The 13336-nt window shown below is 39.9% G+C and overlaps 1 pseudogene; it reads right to left on the reverse strand.

Annotated features, from left to right (window-relative positions):
- Window positions 1-9344: 9344 nt before the first annotated feature.
- On the reverse strand, window positions 9345-12963 carry LOC102685926 (aerolysin-like protein; annotated as a pseudogene).
- Window positions 12964-13336: the final 373 nt, after the last annotated feature.

Consider the following 13336-nt stretch of genomic DNA (forward strand, 5'->3'; position numbering starts at 1 on the left):
TCTGAGTTTTCTGTTTAATATTTCATAAATTAATATGTTGCTTTACACACACCTTTCCCCATGAAAGGGAAACTCGGAGGGAAACAGTACGGTGTTTGGTTCCATGAGGTGTTTTGGCACAGTTCTTCAATTTTAGTTCCAAGGGCCACTATCAAGAAGATTTTTCAGGCATCAGCAAATTATCTAGAAAAAAGATCATCTAGAAAACAGCTTATTGAACGTGTTGTGTTTTGGTGGTGGTCTGTGGAAGTTTAAAAAATCTACTAGTCTCGTTTGTGGCCTTTGAAGACAGAAATGTATACAAATAAAACACAAGCACTTAGCATACAGTGGGCAACCCCTGGATAAGGACTGGTAATTTAAATAATAGTAACTTATACACCCCCTCCTGTTTCACTAATAAGACACAAATAATGGATGATGGATGATCAGGTACAAATTGTTATCTCCTGTTCTGTAGTTCTAAACACAGTTGTTACCTGTATATTCCCATCTCATTAGGTTTCAGTGAAAAGTTACGCTATCCTGCATTATTTATTGTTCAAGCCCCTGAGGTGTTTCATCACTTTGGTCTGGTCTGCACTCCAGTGGTATCACTAAGACAATAAAGAAGAAACACCCAAAACTGCTCTCTGAGAACAGAGATTTTCTTTGCTGTATTAAAATACTTTCAAGGTATAAAGTATTAGTAGTCTTGTGCACTCCATTCTGTTACATCTAAGCACTTTAGACCAGCGGAATAAAATACCTTGAGCTAAAATACTTCATAAACCTCCACTTTTTTGGTGTTTATCTTTAAGGGTAAGTCAATAACACACATGATGCAGAATACTTACATTACATTCACTCATATGACATAAAGCAATGGATAAGTAAAGGTTTATTCAATGCTGAAAAGAGAAAAAAAGAAACACGATGTTTCGGCCATGGAGCCTTCTTCAGGTGTGAGATCCGAAGAAGGCTCAACAGCTATAATGTTCTGCTTCTTTTCTACTCTTTTCAGGGTGGGATAAATATCGACTTGTTCTTTTGCAGCCTGCACATGCTGACAGAGCTACTAACTTGAACTATAAAGGAATGGATGATGCGTTAAACACGGTTAATTAAGTAACGCAGCCGTTCATTTTCTATAACCATATAGATCTTGTATTCCCATGACTAAAAACTGAAGCTCCTCCTGCCTCCTGTTGTCAATACATCACAATCCAACGCTATTAAGCCTTCATGAACTCAGCCACACACCTGAAACGTGTTGTTATTCAAAGTGGTGCTGTTGTCTTTTATAACCTGATGACATTCTTTTAAATTAATTTGTTTACAAAAAAAGTGTTCTCTAGCTGAGGAACGAGAAGTTGCAGCACTGATGGGGAAACCCCAGGCCAGAAATAAATGGACAGAACTCATAAACAAAGCAAAACAGGAAGCTTCCACGACAGGTGGGCGGGACCTTCAGCATAACAGGAAGTCTGTGCTTCATGTGGGCGGGACCTTCACTCTTCAGTAGTGTTTATTGCTACCAAGTCCTCTTGCAATGAATATTGGGGAGGGAAGAAACCTCCCAAATTATGTTTTAATCATCAGATGAGCCATCTAATCTCTTCAAAAGCCTTGAGTCTTTCCGGGGATATGGCACCTCCTTAGAAATAACACCTTGTATTGTAATTCCTTTTGCATTTCTTATTTTCATAATAAACTGAAAGCAGAACTTCAATTCTTGAAACCTGAAATTCCCAGACCTCCCTAATCCTTACGAACCGTCTGCACTGAATAAACAACTGTCAAATGTTCATCACCAGAAAGACAAATTGCTGGGATTTACAGTATGTGAAGGTTACTGGGTATAATGAGGCATCCAGTCTCACCTTACATCATGAGTCATATTACCTGTTTTTATAAAGCATCAGTGACAGTTGTGCTAAATCTTACGGATCCAGTTCATGGCATCCCTGGAGCCTCTGTGTGTGCTGAACACCTCTGAGTAACTGATCTTCATGGCCCAGGAATACATCAAAACATCAGCTCCTTTATTGCAAGAAGTTTGACTTCTGAAGGATCAGCTTAAATTGTTCATAACACAATGTAATGTTATGAAATTTTAAAATAAATGGCATTTGAAAGGTTCATTGAGAGGAAAAGGACAGAAGATTTTGTATGTATCTCAGATGTGCTTGTGGTTGCATTACCTACAGTGCAACAAACAGATGTCTTCTCTTCACATTTTATATAAGCTTGGTAAAGATTAACAATTTATTTAAAAATTAGTTTTAGTACTATTGATATACTGTATGACCCAGGAGCACATCACTGAAGCATATTAGTTTTTCACTTATACAGTTTTGAATCACACAACATATATAAGTAGCACACCTCCTTGTACTGTAAATCAAGAACTACTTGTTTCCATAAATTTCTAATTGTTATTCTTGAGACAAAACTGACTTTGCATTTGGGTCTTCTCGTCATGACATGGATTTGCAGTTTGAAACGTGCACTTTTTCAGCTTCTGTAACTCTAACCTTATGACAATCATAATCTTCTGTGGATTTATTATCCTTATTTCTTGAATGCTAGACGCTTAATAAGCAGAACCATTAATACAGGATGCAAAAAATGTAGGGGCAAAAAATGAATTTCAAGTGCAAAACTGTTTACTTTATACAATAATACAATCTACAGTAATTTCTTTATAGAATTTCAATCACCCCGTTTCTGCATTCTCCAGATCTTGACCTAAGAAATAATGCCCACAATGTGATATAATCCCACTTTAGTTTGCAAAGGGAATTAATAGCCCTGCTGTTATTTCTCTGCCCCATCCTATATCCAACCCTTCATTTCTTCTTACATTATCCTCTGATCCTTCGCTTTCTTTCTTTCTGTCCCTCATTTCATGTCCTCCTCTCATACATGTACTGTATGTCTTCCAGTTGATATCCTCCTCCCTTTCCATTCCCTGAATTCTCCATGTCCTCTCTGCATCCTGCCCCTGGTGTCTGATCTTCCTTTATTCTCTTCTTGTCACCCCTGAGCTGGATCCAACACAAGGCCTTCACCCTCTCTGACCACTGATGTCTCCCCAGCACCCATTAGTCCAGAATGTAATAAATTCTGATCCTGATATTGACGATTAAATGTATTGTTTTGTATCTTGTTCTGAATAGATTGGATTTAATCTGATATGGTATATTTTGAATAATTTTATTGCTGGATTATTGTAATCACATCACATTTTTTTATCATCCATGTTTTATACACCATCAGCTATTATTGGTAATTTAACTTCTTTAAATCCAACATCCTTTAACAAAAACAAGATATCACATGGATTGGTTTTCCATTGGGAAATCTGGAACACCATGTCTTTTGAGAAAACCCTGTCATAAGAATCTCTTGTTTTGCAAAGAAAAATCTTCAAACTAACTACGTTGCATAAAATATCTGAGAATATGACTAAAAATAATTTTACAAGAAACATGTCTGGAAAAGGGAAAAAAACATTTCAGAAGCCAATCACGGCCTGCTGATTTACATAAATGTCCCCGATTTCTCTGAGTGACGCACGGATACCTCATAATCAGCCCTTCATAAGCTCCATCAGTCATAACGGCTGTGGGCACTGAGCGTTGGAACACCTTGAGGACAACGTCCAAGATGCTTAACGTACAAGTCCTGGTTGCTCTGGTCTCTATAACCCGTAAGTATTATTTTTTTTGTTAATTAGAAAACTCACATTCCTTTTTTTCCCAAACAGTATATGATTCCAACAAGAGAAACAGTCATTAGAAAATACTTCTTGAAACGGAAAGAAATCAATGGAATGTCAAAAGGAAAGAATCGAACAGAGGACAATGAACCAAGGCAATACTGAACTCGAGAAATATGTGGATTATGAGTGACAATAAAATGTTTTTGCCATGTTGTCAAATTACAGAAATCTCAAGCCTGAATTTGAAAAGGGTGTCCTATTGCAGGTGTATCAGAAAAAGACATTTCTGAAAAATCATTGGGATTTTGCACAATTTTGTGAAAACTCCAGCATTTCTAAAGAGAATTAGGAAATGCACACCAGTATTGTAGAGCATAATGTTAAACTGTTTTTATCATCCACAGTTGTCCAAGGAGGAGCAGTTTTCTCCCAGTCTCCCTCAGTCGTCCCTGTGTCTCTTGGAGAATCTGTCACTCTGGAGTGCTCAGTTAAGGGTGATAATGTCAGCAGAATAAGTGTACGCTGGATTCGTCAGACCCCTGGGAGACAACCTGAGGGAGTAGTGAGATTTACTTCTGATAAAAAGATCTACAGACCCTCTGCGATCCCTGATCGGTTTGTGCCGTCCAGGGATGAGTCCAAGAACAGCTATCTTCTCACAGTGAGCAACATTCAGGAGGGAGACGACTCTGTCTATTTCTGTTTCATGTACTATACTGATGGCGAACAGACATGGGGAGAAGGAACTCGCATCAAAGTTCTCAGTAAGTGTAACTTTCTAAAACAGCAAAAACTCAAGTGTGGAAGAAGATTAAATCCATATAAGTCATATGCTTAATATTCTACTGCATATTCACAGTCACTAATGGTTATGCTCTATGACAAAATTATTGTAAAAAAAGCCAAATAATATTTAAAAATTTCAATTATACAGTATACACACTGACATCAATGTGTAGCTTTCAAAACTATTCACATTCCTATACCTGCTGCTACAGAAGAAAAATGCTCTGGTTAATTCCTATGCTGTTTTCTCAACAAAACAAAGTGATTGATGTTGTAAAATATCTCAAGTCTAATTATACTCTAATGTTTAAACTACACAATACTCCAACAATCCATTCACCTTCATTCTGCTTGTCCAGATGAGAATCATGATACTTTGCAATCATGATGGTCATGATGAAAATATTTTAAAACAACTGGGTATCAACTACAAGGGTCACCCAAGAAAATGGTCACCCATGGTCTTGAAAATATTAATCCTACAGGAAAATGGTGGCAGTTTATGAGTGACAGGACTTTACTTTGTAGTTCCTGGTCTGTCTTGATTTGTTAATCAAGTCCACCTGCATTGTAGTATAACTGTAGGTTGTGGAACATTAATAGCAGACTGAGCCCTGGGAGAAATAAACAAAACATAAAGCAAAAGGTAGTGTGGTGTTACAGCGCTGTGGCTCTATTTCATCCCCTACTGAATAAAGCAAGTTAGAAGATGGTCATATAACTAAATAAAACAAAGCCAAATGTATGCATGTGGCAATTATTTTTTTCTGGTTACGGAGCTGCGTAGCAGTGATCCTTTAAACACATGGAAATGTGCATATGACTTGCGGGATAGATATTCCTTTTATTTTAAACATTTTATTATTAATGAAATGAGCTGAAACATTTTAACATACCTGACTTATCTAAACATGCTGAAAACTATAGGATTCATGGGACATACAGTACATACAAATGGCATTATTAGCCATATCTCTAAAAGTTACATGAAGAGCAAAGCACTGTGTTCACAAAATCCAAAGCCAAGTGCATTATTCTCGATGGGAGGAAGAATTCAGTTGGTACTTTTCGTAATGCTTAAGCAATAATAAATCCTTACACTTACAGTATATAGCTCTTTTCTGGACACTCCACTCAAAGCGCTTTACAGGTAATGGGGACTCCCCTCCACCACCACCAGAGTGTGTAGCCCCACCTGGATGATGCGACAGCAGCCAAAGTTCCTCCACTATCTTTGGCATACTCACCAAAATCACCAAACATCAGCTACCAGTGGGGAGGTGAACAGAGTGATGAAGCCAGTTCACAGATGGGGATTATTAGGAGGCCGTGATTGGTAAGGGCCAAAGGGAAATTTGGCTAGGACACTGGGGGAACACTGGGGGAACATCCCTACTCCTACATGCCCTGGGATTTTTAATGACCACAAAGATTCAGGACCTTGGTTGGACAATAAGCATGTTTCCAATTAATTTATTTTCAGCACGTCCCCCTCCCCCAACACACCAAAAAAAAAAAAGCTGCTGGGGATGAATTCAAAACAAAACCTGAACCTTCATTAGTTTAGCTTGTATTTATTTTCAATAGCTCCTTCACAACAAGTGTCCCTTTGGTGTAAGTGAGACCTCTGTCTGTGCCACAGGTTTCAAATCTGAGGCTAAAGATCTGTACCTGTGGCTGGAAGGTTGCCAGTTCGTATCCCACAGCCGGCAGAGGAATCCTACTCTGTTGGGCCCCTGAGCAAGGCCCTTAACCCCAACTGCTCCAGGGGCACCTTATAAATGGCTGACTCTGCACGCTGACCCCAAACTTCTCTCCCTGTCTGTTAATCTCATGGAGAGCAAGCTGGGGTATGCGAAAAGACAAATTCCTAACATAAGAAACTGCATATGGCCAATAAAGTGATCTTATCTTATTTACAGGAGGTTTTCTGGCTGCCTAGTAATGGAGAGTTTTGCTGCAGTTCACCAGAGAACATATGCAGCCTTAAATAAACAGAAGAGAGATTATAGCTTGCAAAATATAATCAATTCAAACAGAGCAAGGGAGAGCAAAATTAAATTATCTTCTCCGACTACAGCTTTGAGGGGCACACAGGTGAGTGGTAAAGTGTAAGCCAAGGTTATACTCCTTGAACTCCACATTCAACCACCAAATTCAACTTGAGTGATAGCGCACCCTGCCAAGCTCATTCAACAAACGTTAGACACCTAAAGTGCTCAGAAATCAAACACTTGAACCATTATCTAGAAAACGGACATAAAATAGGTTTTATTTCTTTGGAATATAACCTTCTAGTCCACAGACCGAGAAGAGCCATTTACTTTCAGTATTTGATCTGAAGTGAGTGTGAAATTAAGTATAGGGTTATTAGACTGCTGACAGAACTGCAGAAATTATAGCGCACTTTAGTAAAAACAGATCACAACTAATCCACAAATGATTCCGCAGACAATCATGCTGTATTAACTATGACTGCTTTTCTCTAGAGTTACAGTAAGGCAGTTAAAATAGGGGAATCACCCCCGTTTGTTTTCTCCAGATCCCCATATGTACTCTAACAAGTCATAGTGATGAGGTTTGACTGAAGAGCTCCACCCATACAAAAAGTATGTCAATACGGCTTCCAAAACTAGACTATCCTGAACCCACAATCCACCATTGTAGTCCCAAAGAAGAGCAAATTCTCAAGCGATCCACCTTCGAACTTTCTTCATGCACGTACAGTAAATAAACCGTTTGTTTTCTCCAGATCCCCATATGTACTCTAACAAGTCATAGAGATGAGGTTTGACTGAAGAGCTCCACCCATACAAAAAGTATGTCAATACGGCTTCCAAAACTAGACTATCCTGAACCCACAATCCACCATTGTAGTCCCAAAGAAGAGCAAATTCTCAAGCGATCCACCTTCGAACTTTCTTCATGCACGTACAGTAAATAAACTGCTACAGTCTTATACTTATTTGCAACTGGGAAAAGAAAATAGTGACATATTCACTAGGGAAAGCCTTATTTCAAAACAACACTGATCTTTCCAGAAGAATGAAATATTCTTACACGTAATTCAGATCTTCTGAACCTGATTTATAAGGCGACGAAGCACAATTCATCATATAGTTAGAAACGCCTGACGCTGTATATTCCTTATTTGCATGTATTCGGCAATTAGATTACAATATAAACTGTACGCTTTAAGTAAAAATGTTGTTCTAAATTACCTGGTATCACCTTTATATAATATCAAAGCAGTTCGTTATTTTACTAATACAAAATGTAAAATAATGTCGAATACACAAAGAGGTAACTTCAAATTCACAACACCGGGAAATAAAAAGGCTGGAGTAAATTAAAGTACATATTACAAAAACTCCTCAAAAAACGGTGATCAAAGTAAAAATTAAGATTTCGATCAGATAGGCAGCTCAGTCCTTGACCACCAGTATATACTCCAATTAGAGTTCAGGCCCAGAAAAGTAATTTACGTAGTCTAGCTTTTTTATTTTACCATACGCAGTGGCCCAAGGCGGAGTAGTTACAAGGAATACTACAGTATGTTACCCTAACCCCATTTTACAAGCACAGCGTATCAATTGGGACTACATCCTTGACTGGACACTAACCTGAAGCCCACTTCCTCACCTTCTGGAGAGTATGTGAACCGAGACTCACCTGCTCCACATCAGATTTGCCAAGCACGAATCCAGACAAACACTCCAGTCAGATGCATTAGTCCACTCGGGTAGTGAATGCTCCCTGGTGGATCCTGAATGCTACAGAGACTTTAAGATTTTACTGCACGTAAGGGCTGAGATCTGTTTCAAATGACTTGAAATGAGCAAAGTTGTATTTACAATCCCTTTGCATTAAAAATATATTTTTCCCCTCTGTAATTTTCTTTGGTTATAGGTCTTTACTGATTTTGAATGACATGAACAGAAAGTGCAGACTCGGACAAATACATTTTATTGAAGTAGGGGAATCGCCTTTCACAATTTGGTCACCTTTCTTTTAAAATGTCTACATTCACAGAAATGTTACATTTACTTTGAAATCACTGGGCTCCTGCTAATCTTTGTTTAAATGCTCACACCAGCTACATCACTGCTGGCAGCTCACGTTCAATGAGTAGTGTTGTGAAACAAATAATTAAATAAAAAAAAAATTAGAAATTGTTTTACCCTGAGCTAGTAATTAATGGGAAAGAAAATAATTGAGTTAACATAGGGTAGCACAACACTAAGCACTTTAATATTGTTCTCATGGAACAGCATGATGGATTAGATATGATTACCTAACTTCAGAATAAGCTTCTAAAAACCAGATCTATGAAGAAACATAAGGATCTTGCAGTACTCAGTTACTAGATAGTGCCCAACTCTGTTTTATAGAAGTCCTTGCCTGGTCCACTTGAGGACCAATTTGGCTTGAGCTGTTCCTGCTGTGGTGAAAGCCTAGAGCCTACAGCAACAGGACTGCCTATTGAAAAAGTAATGACCAGATAGAAGAGCTTTAAATCCTGTTTGCACAGTTGAGAGGATATGTTGGACAGAACCTCCCAGCATGTTTTTTTGGGGGGTTAATTAATCTCTTGGGGAAAACTGGCCCTAAATGTCAGTGTGTGCATCTGCCCTGTAATGGACTGGCATTCCATACAGGGTGTACGCCGCCTTGTGTCAGTTGCTTATCAGGATAGGCTTTGGCTCCTCTCACCAACCCCGAATTGGAAGAAGCAATTAGAAAAGGGATGGATGTTGAACACAGTTAAGAGCAGGCACTGTTGCTCCCTTGCTAAAGTTTTACCAAACCTGAATTTTGGTTATGATTACACAGACATGAATAAAGCCAAAGCATGCATCACCAATCTTTATTTTTCGTTTGTTCATCTAGCTGGCATTCACGAGCAAAGACTCCTTCACAACTACTGTCCCTTTGGTGTAAGCCAGGCCTCTGTAGGTGCCGCTGGTTTCAAACAAATGTACACTTCCATTCCTGCAGACGATTTTCACCATGCCGGAATAAGGAAAATCCGCTTTTGCGTGACCGATGGTGATGGCAGCATCCATGATCTTCCCTGGAGGAACCTGGACCATAAACGACAGCTGCTCCTGTGTCTCCATTTCACTCACCAACTTATACCTGCGTCTGCTTCCTAGGGTCCATCTAAACCGAGGTGAGGTGTCCAAGATCTCCGGGACTTTCCCCATCGACCTGGATGTCAAAGGTGAACTCCATCCGGTTGCAGACAGACCAGGAGGAGGTCTTGGTTATGGTTTTGGAGGTCTCGAGGGCGTACTCCTGGGTGACAGAAGAAGGGTTTTCGTAAATCATGCACCAGATGGCCTCCGTGGTAACCTGGGGTATGGCATCCTCCAGAGTGGGGTACTCCACATTGGTTATGATCGTGGACTCGATGGCATTCATGAAGATGAAGCCCAAGCAGTCAATGTCCACCTCCGCCCGTCCCATAACCCCCAGGCAGATTCCCGAAGCCACATCCATAGGGTACTCCGTTTGCAGCTCCCACTCCGTCATTTTCACGAAGAACTCCCGGTTGCGGCTGGTCTTGAACTTGATGGCTCCCAGGCGGGTCCCGGCTCCGTTCCCCCACAGAGAGAGGGAGGTGAAGATCTCCCCAGGTTCGAACTCGAACTCCTGGTAATCTGAGCCCGGATTTCCAAACTCTCGGACCTCCCCATTGGTCAGCCAGATCCTCACGGCCTTACCTGCCAGCCCCCTACCCACACACCAATCTTCTCCAGCGTGGCACCGTCATTCTGGCCATCAAAGTAGAAGCGATTTCCTCCCTGGCCACCAACCATGCATGCTGTGGTTGAGTAAGCCATGATGTATGTACCTATCCAAGGGGCTGCTCCTCAAGGAGAAACATGAAATAAAGCCAAACAGAGAAATGAAGTTAGTTGACTGTACCATTAAAACAGCATTAAAAGTGGAGACTAAAGGGTGTGTGAAGAGCAAAGCACCTAGTTCTCCTATACCACATTGTACTAGAAGGAAGGAAGACCTAGGCTGCTGCTACCATAACAAGAACTGGTTAGGCTCTGAACTTCTTCTTCCTGATCAACAATTCTTGCAACTATCGCACCATACATTGGAGCTGCAATAGGTGTAGCAGACCATCAATTAAGATTTTAGTGGGTCTTTTAGCATTTAACTGGGGAACTACCTACCCAAAGGACTTCAATTTTCTCAGCAGATTGGGATAACACAAGAACAGCAGTGTGCAATTTCTGCATTTAAGTAAAAATCATTTTTTTTCTTGAGTCAGGGAGGGTGGATGTGTGGTCTCAGAAAGGGGACAGTATTAAACACCCTCTATATGGAATCTTTACACACTGGTCTTCTTGACTGGACCATGGTCAACACCACCTCTATACAAGGGGTTCCACTAATCCTTGTCCTGGGGGGGCTTTCTAGTATAATGCACAGGGGTTCATTCTAGCTAGGATTGAGTGTTGCTAAAAAACACCATGCTTTGTGTAGAAAAACTTTTCCATGCATTTTGTACTCACACACAAAGATGATGGAGATCACGGTACCTCTAAAACTAGTATGGATCTGGAACCAGTTCAAACCATTCCCATTAGGGTCACATATGTAATGGCACTCTTGTAGAAAAAGGAGCATATCGGAGACAATGAGCTCTGAGGTTGTGGTACTCCCTCTGGCCTTCAGTCTGTCATCCCTAATGAACTCAGGTTCATGAAGCTTCGATTTTCGGAGAGATGAACATTAAAACCCATACCCTCTCTGAATTCCTCAAGTTCAGAGGAATTTTCGTTTTGGTGACCAGGCTTCAAAGTTTTCCACTCTCATATCATCGATCACTCCCCATATCCCACAAATTGATTAAAAAAAAAATCACAGTTCAAGTTCCAATTTCTCAGGCCAGTTATTTAAATCTCAGTAACAAAATAAATACAAAATCATGAACTTTCTGAAAGCACTAGTACTCCAACACCTGTGATGAGCTGCGGCCCTTCCTGCTCACTAGTCACTGTGATAACTAAGGTAATGTGATGTACGATAGAATAAGTACAAAGTGCTTAACAATGCAAGTAACCATACATTTTGTGAGTACGGAACAGAAGACAACGGAGGAGAGGAACCAAAAAAAAACTCTGTGGTCAACTGGCTGCCCAACCCCTTTGGACATGCTAACATTATATAATTTTTTAAAAAAGGAAATTAATGCAGACATTTTCAAACGTGATCTCCATGCAGAGTTTCCCAAAAACCATCACAAAAACGAAAGCAATATTTCTCTTGGATTAAAAGAAGTGTATTCAGCTGCTGGTGTACAATGTCATGGGGCTGCTTCACCTTACCGGAAGTTTCGTAGCCTCGTTTCGAATCACAGAACATGGTGCTGCACATATAGTAGCTGGAAATTCCATGTATATTGTGATGTCAATTAGAGGATGTTTTACTTTTATCGCGGTTTGAAATGTACTCGTCAATGCGGATTCTTTCTAACCCCGAAATATGACCATTTTAAATACTTTGAGACAAAGACAATAGAAGTGATGTCAAGTGTTATTACTTGATTAAATCAGTGATCGGCTATTTGCAGTCCCCCCCATCACTCAGAACGAGAAAAGCAGATTGATTACAATAGATGATTGGGAGGGAAGACTGAAATTACGGTTTTATATTTATATTCAGCAGTCAGAACTGAAATGACTGCAACCGAACGAAGATTGTGGTTTTTTTTTCAGAATACAAGACTAACAGAACTACAGGAGAAAAGCAAAGACTTACGTTCAGTTTACTACCGACTGCATTTCGCTTCGGTAAAGACTGTCAAATCGGAGGGACGTGGAGAGAGTACAGCGCTTTCTGGAACCTTCACGAACACGTCGGCGCAGTCAGAGTCTAGATAATGTTATGAGTACAGTCCAATAATGAAGTGTTTCAATACGGCGCAAACCAAAACAAGTGTAGATCCCTGTTCACATCAGTTAGATAATGAAGCGCGTCGATCCGGCGCACGAAACAAAAATACTGTTTTAACAATTCAGAACTGTAGCGCTAAAAAAAAAAAACTCCTGTAAGAGACGCATTCTGTCCACCGGAGGAAAGAGCTATGTTTTCTCCAAACCCATGAACAAGTTCATATCGCTTTTTCAAGCTTACTTGATCATCCATTAGATATATATATTTTTTTTAAATCCTACCTGCACTGGATAATATTTCCATCCTTGAACATTGCCTGGACAGACTCAAGGTGCTGAAAAACTGGAACTTAGTTGCGACTAAAAATAATTCTACTGTATACTTACTTCCTGACGAAAGAACAGCAACTACATATTTCGCTTGAGACCAAATCAGAGACTTAAATGCCGACTAAAATTGAAACCTCGAAAGCCTCATCTGCAAGACAACCTGATTTTGGAGGGTAGGGGGATTTGAAAGGAGGTATTTAAATCGACAGAAGACAACCGCCTGTTAAACTCAATTAGACGCACCTGGTAACGCTTGCTCCGCCTGGCAGTAGCTATAAACTGTACGCTGTAAATTACAAAATAGTGTTGACTGCGCAGTTTGATAATTTCAGATTTAAAACACTCTTGATCAAAGGAAGATTTGAAACTTCAATCGGGCAATATATAAGCTATCCCCCCAGTAAAACTAAAATCCAAGGTATTCTTTAATTCTCTTCTTGCTTCTACCGCCCACAGTTTCAAAGGTGGATTTTTTTTACAAGTCTCCTTCAGGTATTCTTGAGTCTCGTTGCTCTGAAGTGCTAAGTTAAGAGTAATAATACCAGCATAATAGGTGTGTCAAAGGCTAGCTCAAAAGCTCAAAGGCCAAAGTAAGATT

The sequence above is a fragment of the Lepisosteus oculatus genome, chromosome 4 (assembly GCF_040954835.1).
Source record: "Lepisosteus oculatus isolate fLepOcu1 chromosome 4, fLepOcu1.hap2, whole genome shotgun sequence".
NCBI classification, from domain to species: domain Eukaryota; kingdom Metazoa; phylum Chordata; class Actinopteri; order Semionotiformes; family Lepisosteidae; genus Lepisosteus; species Lepisosteus oculatus.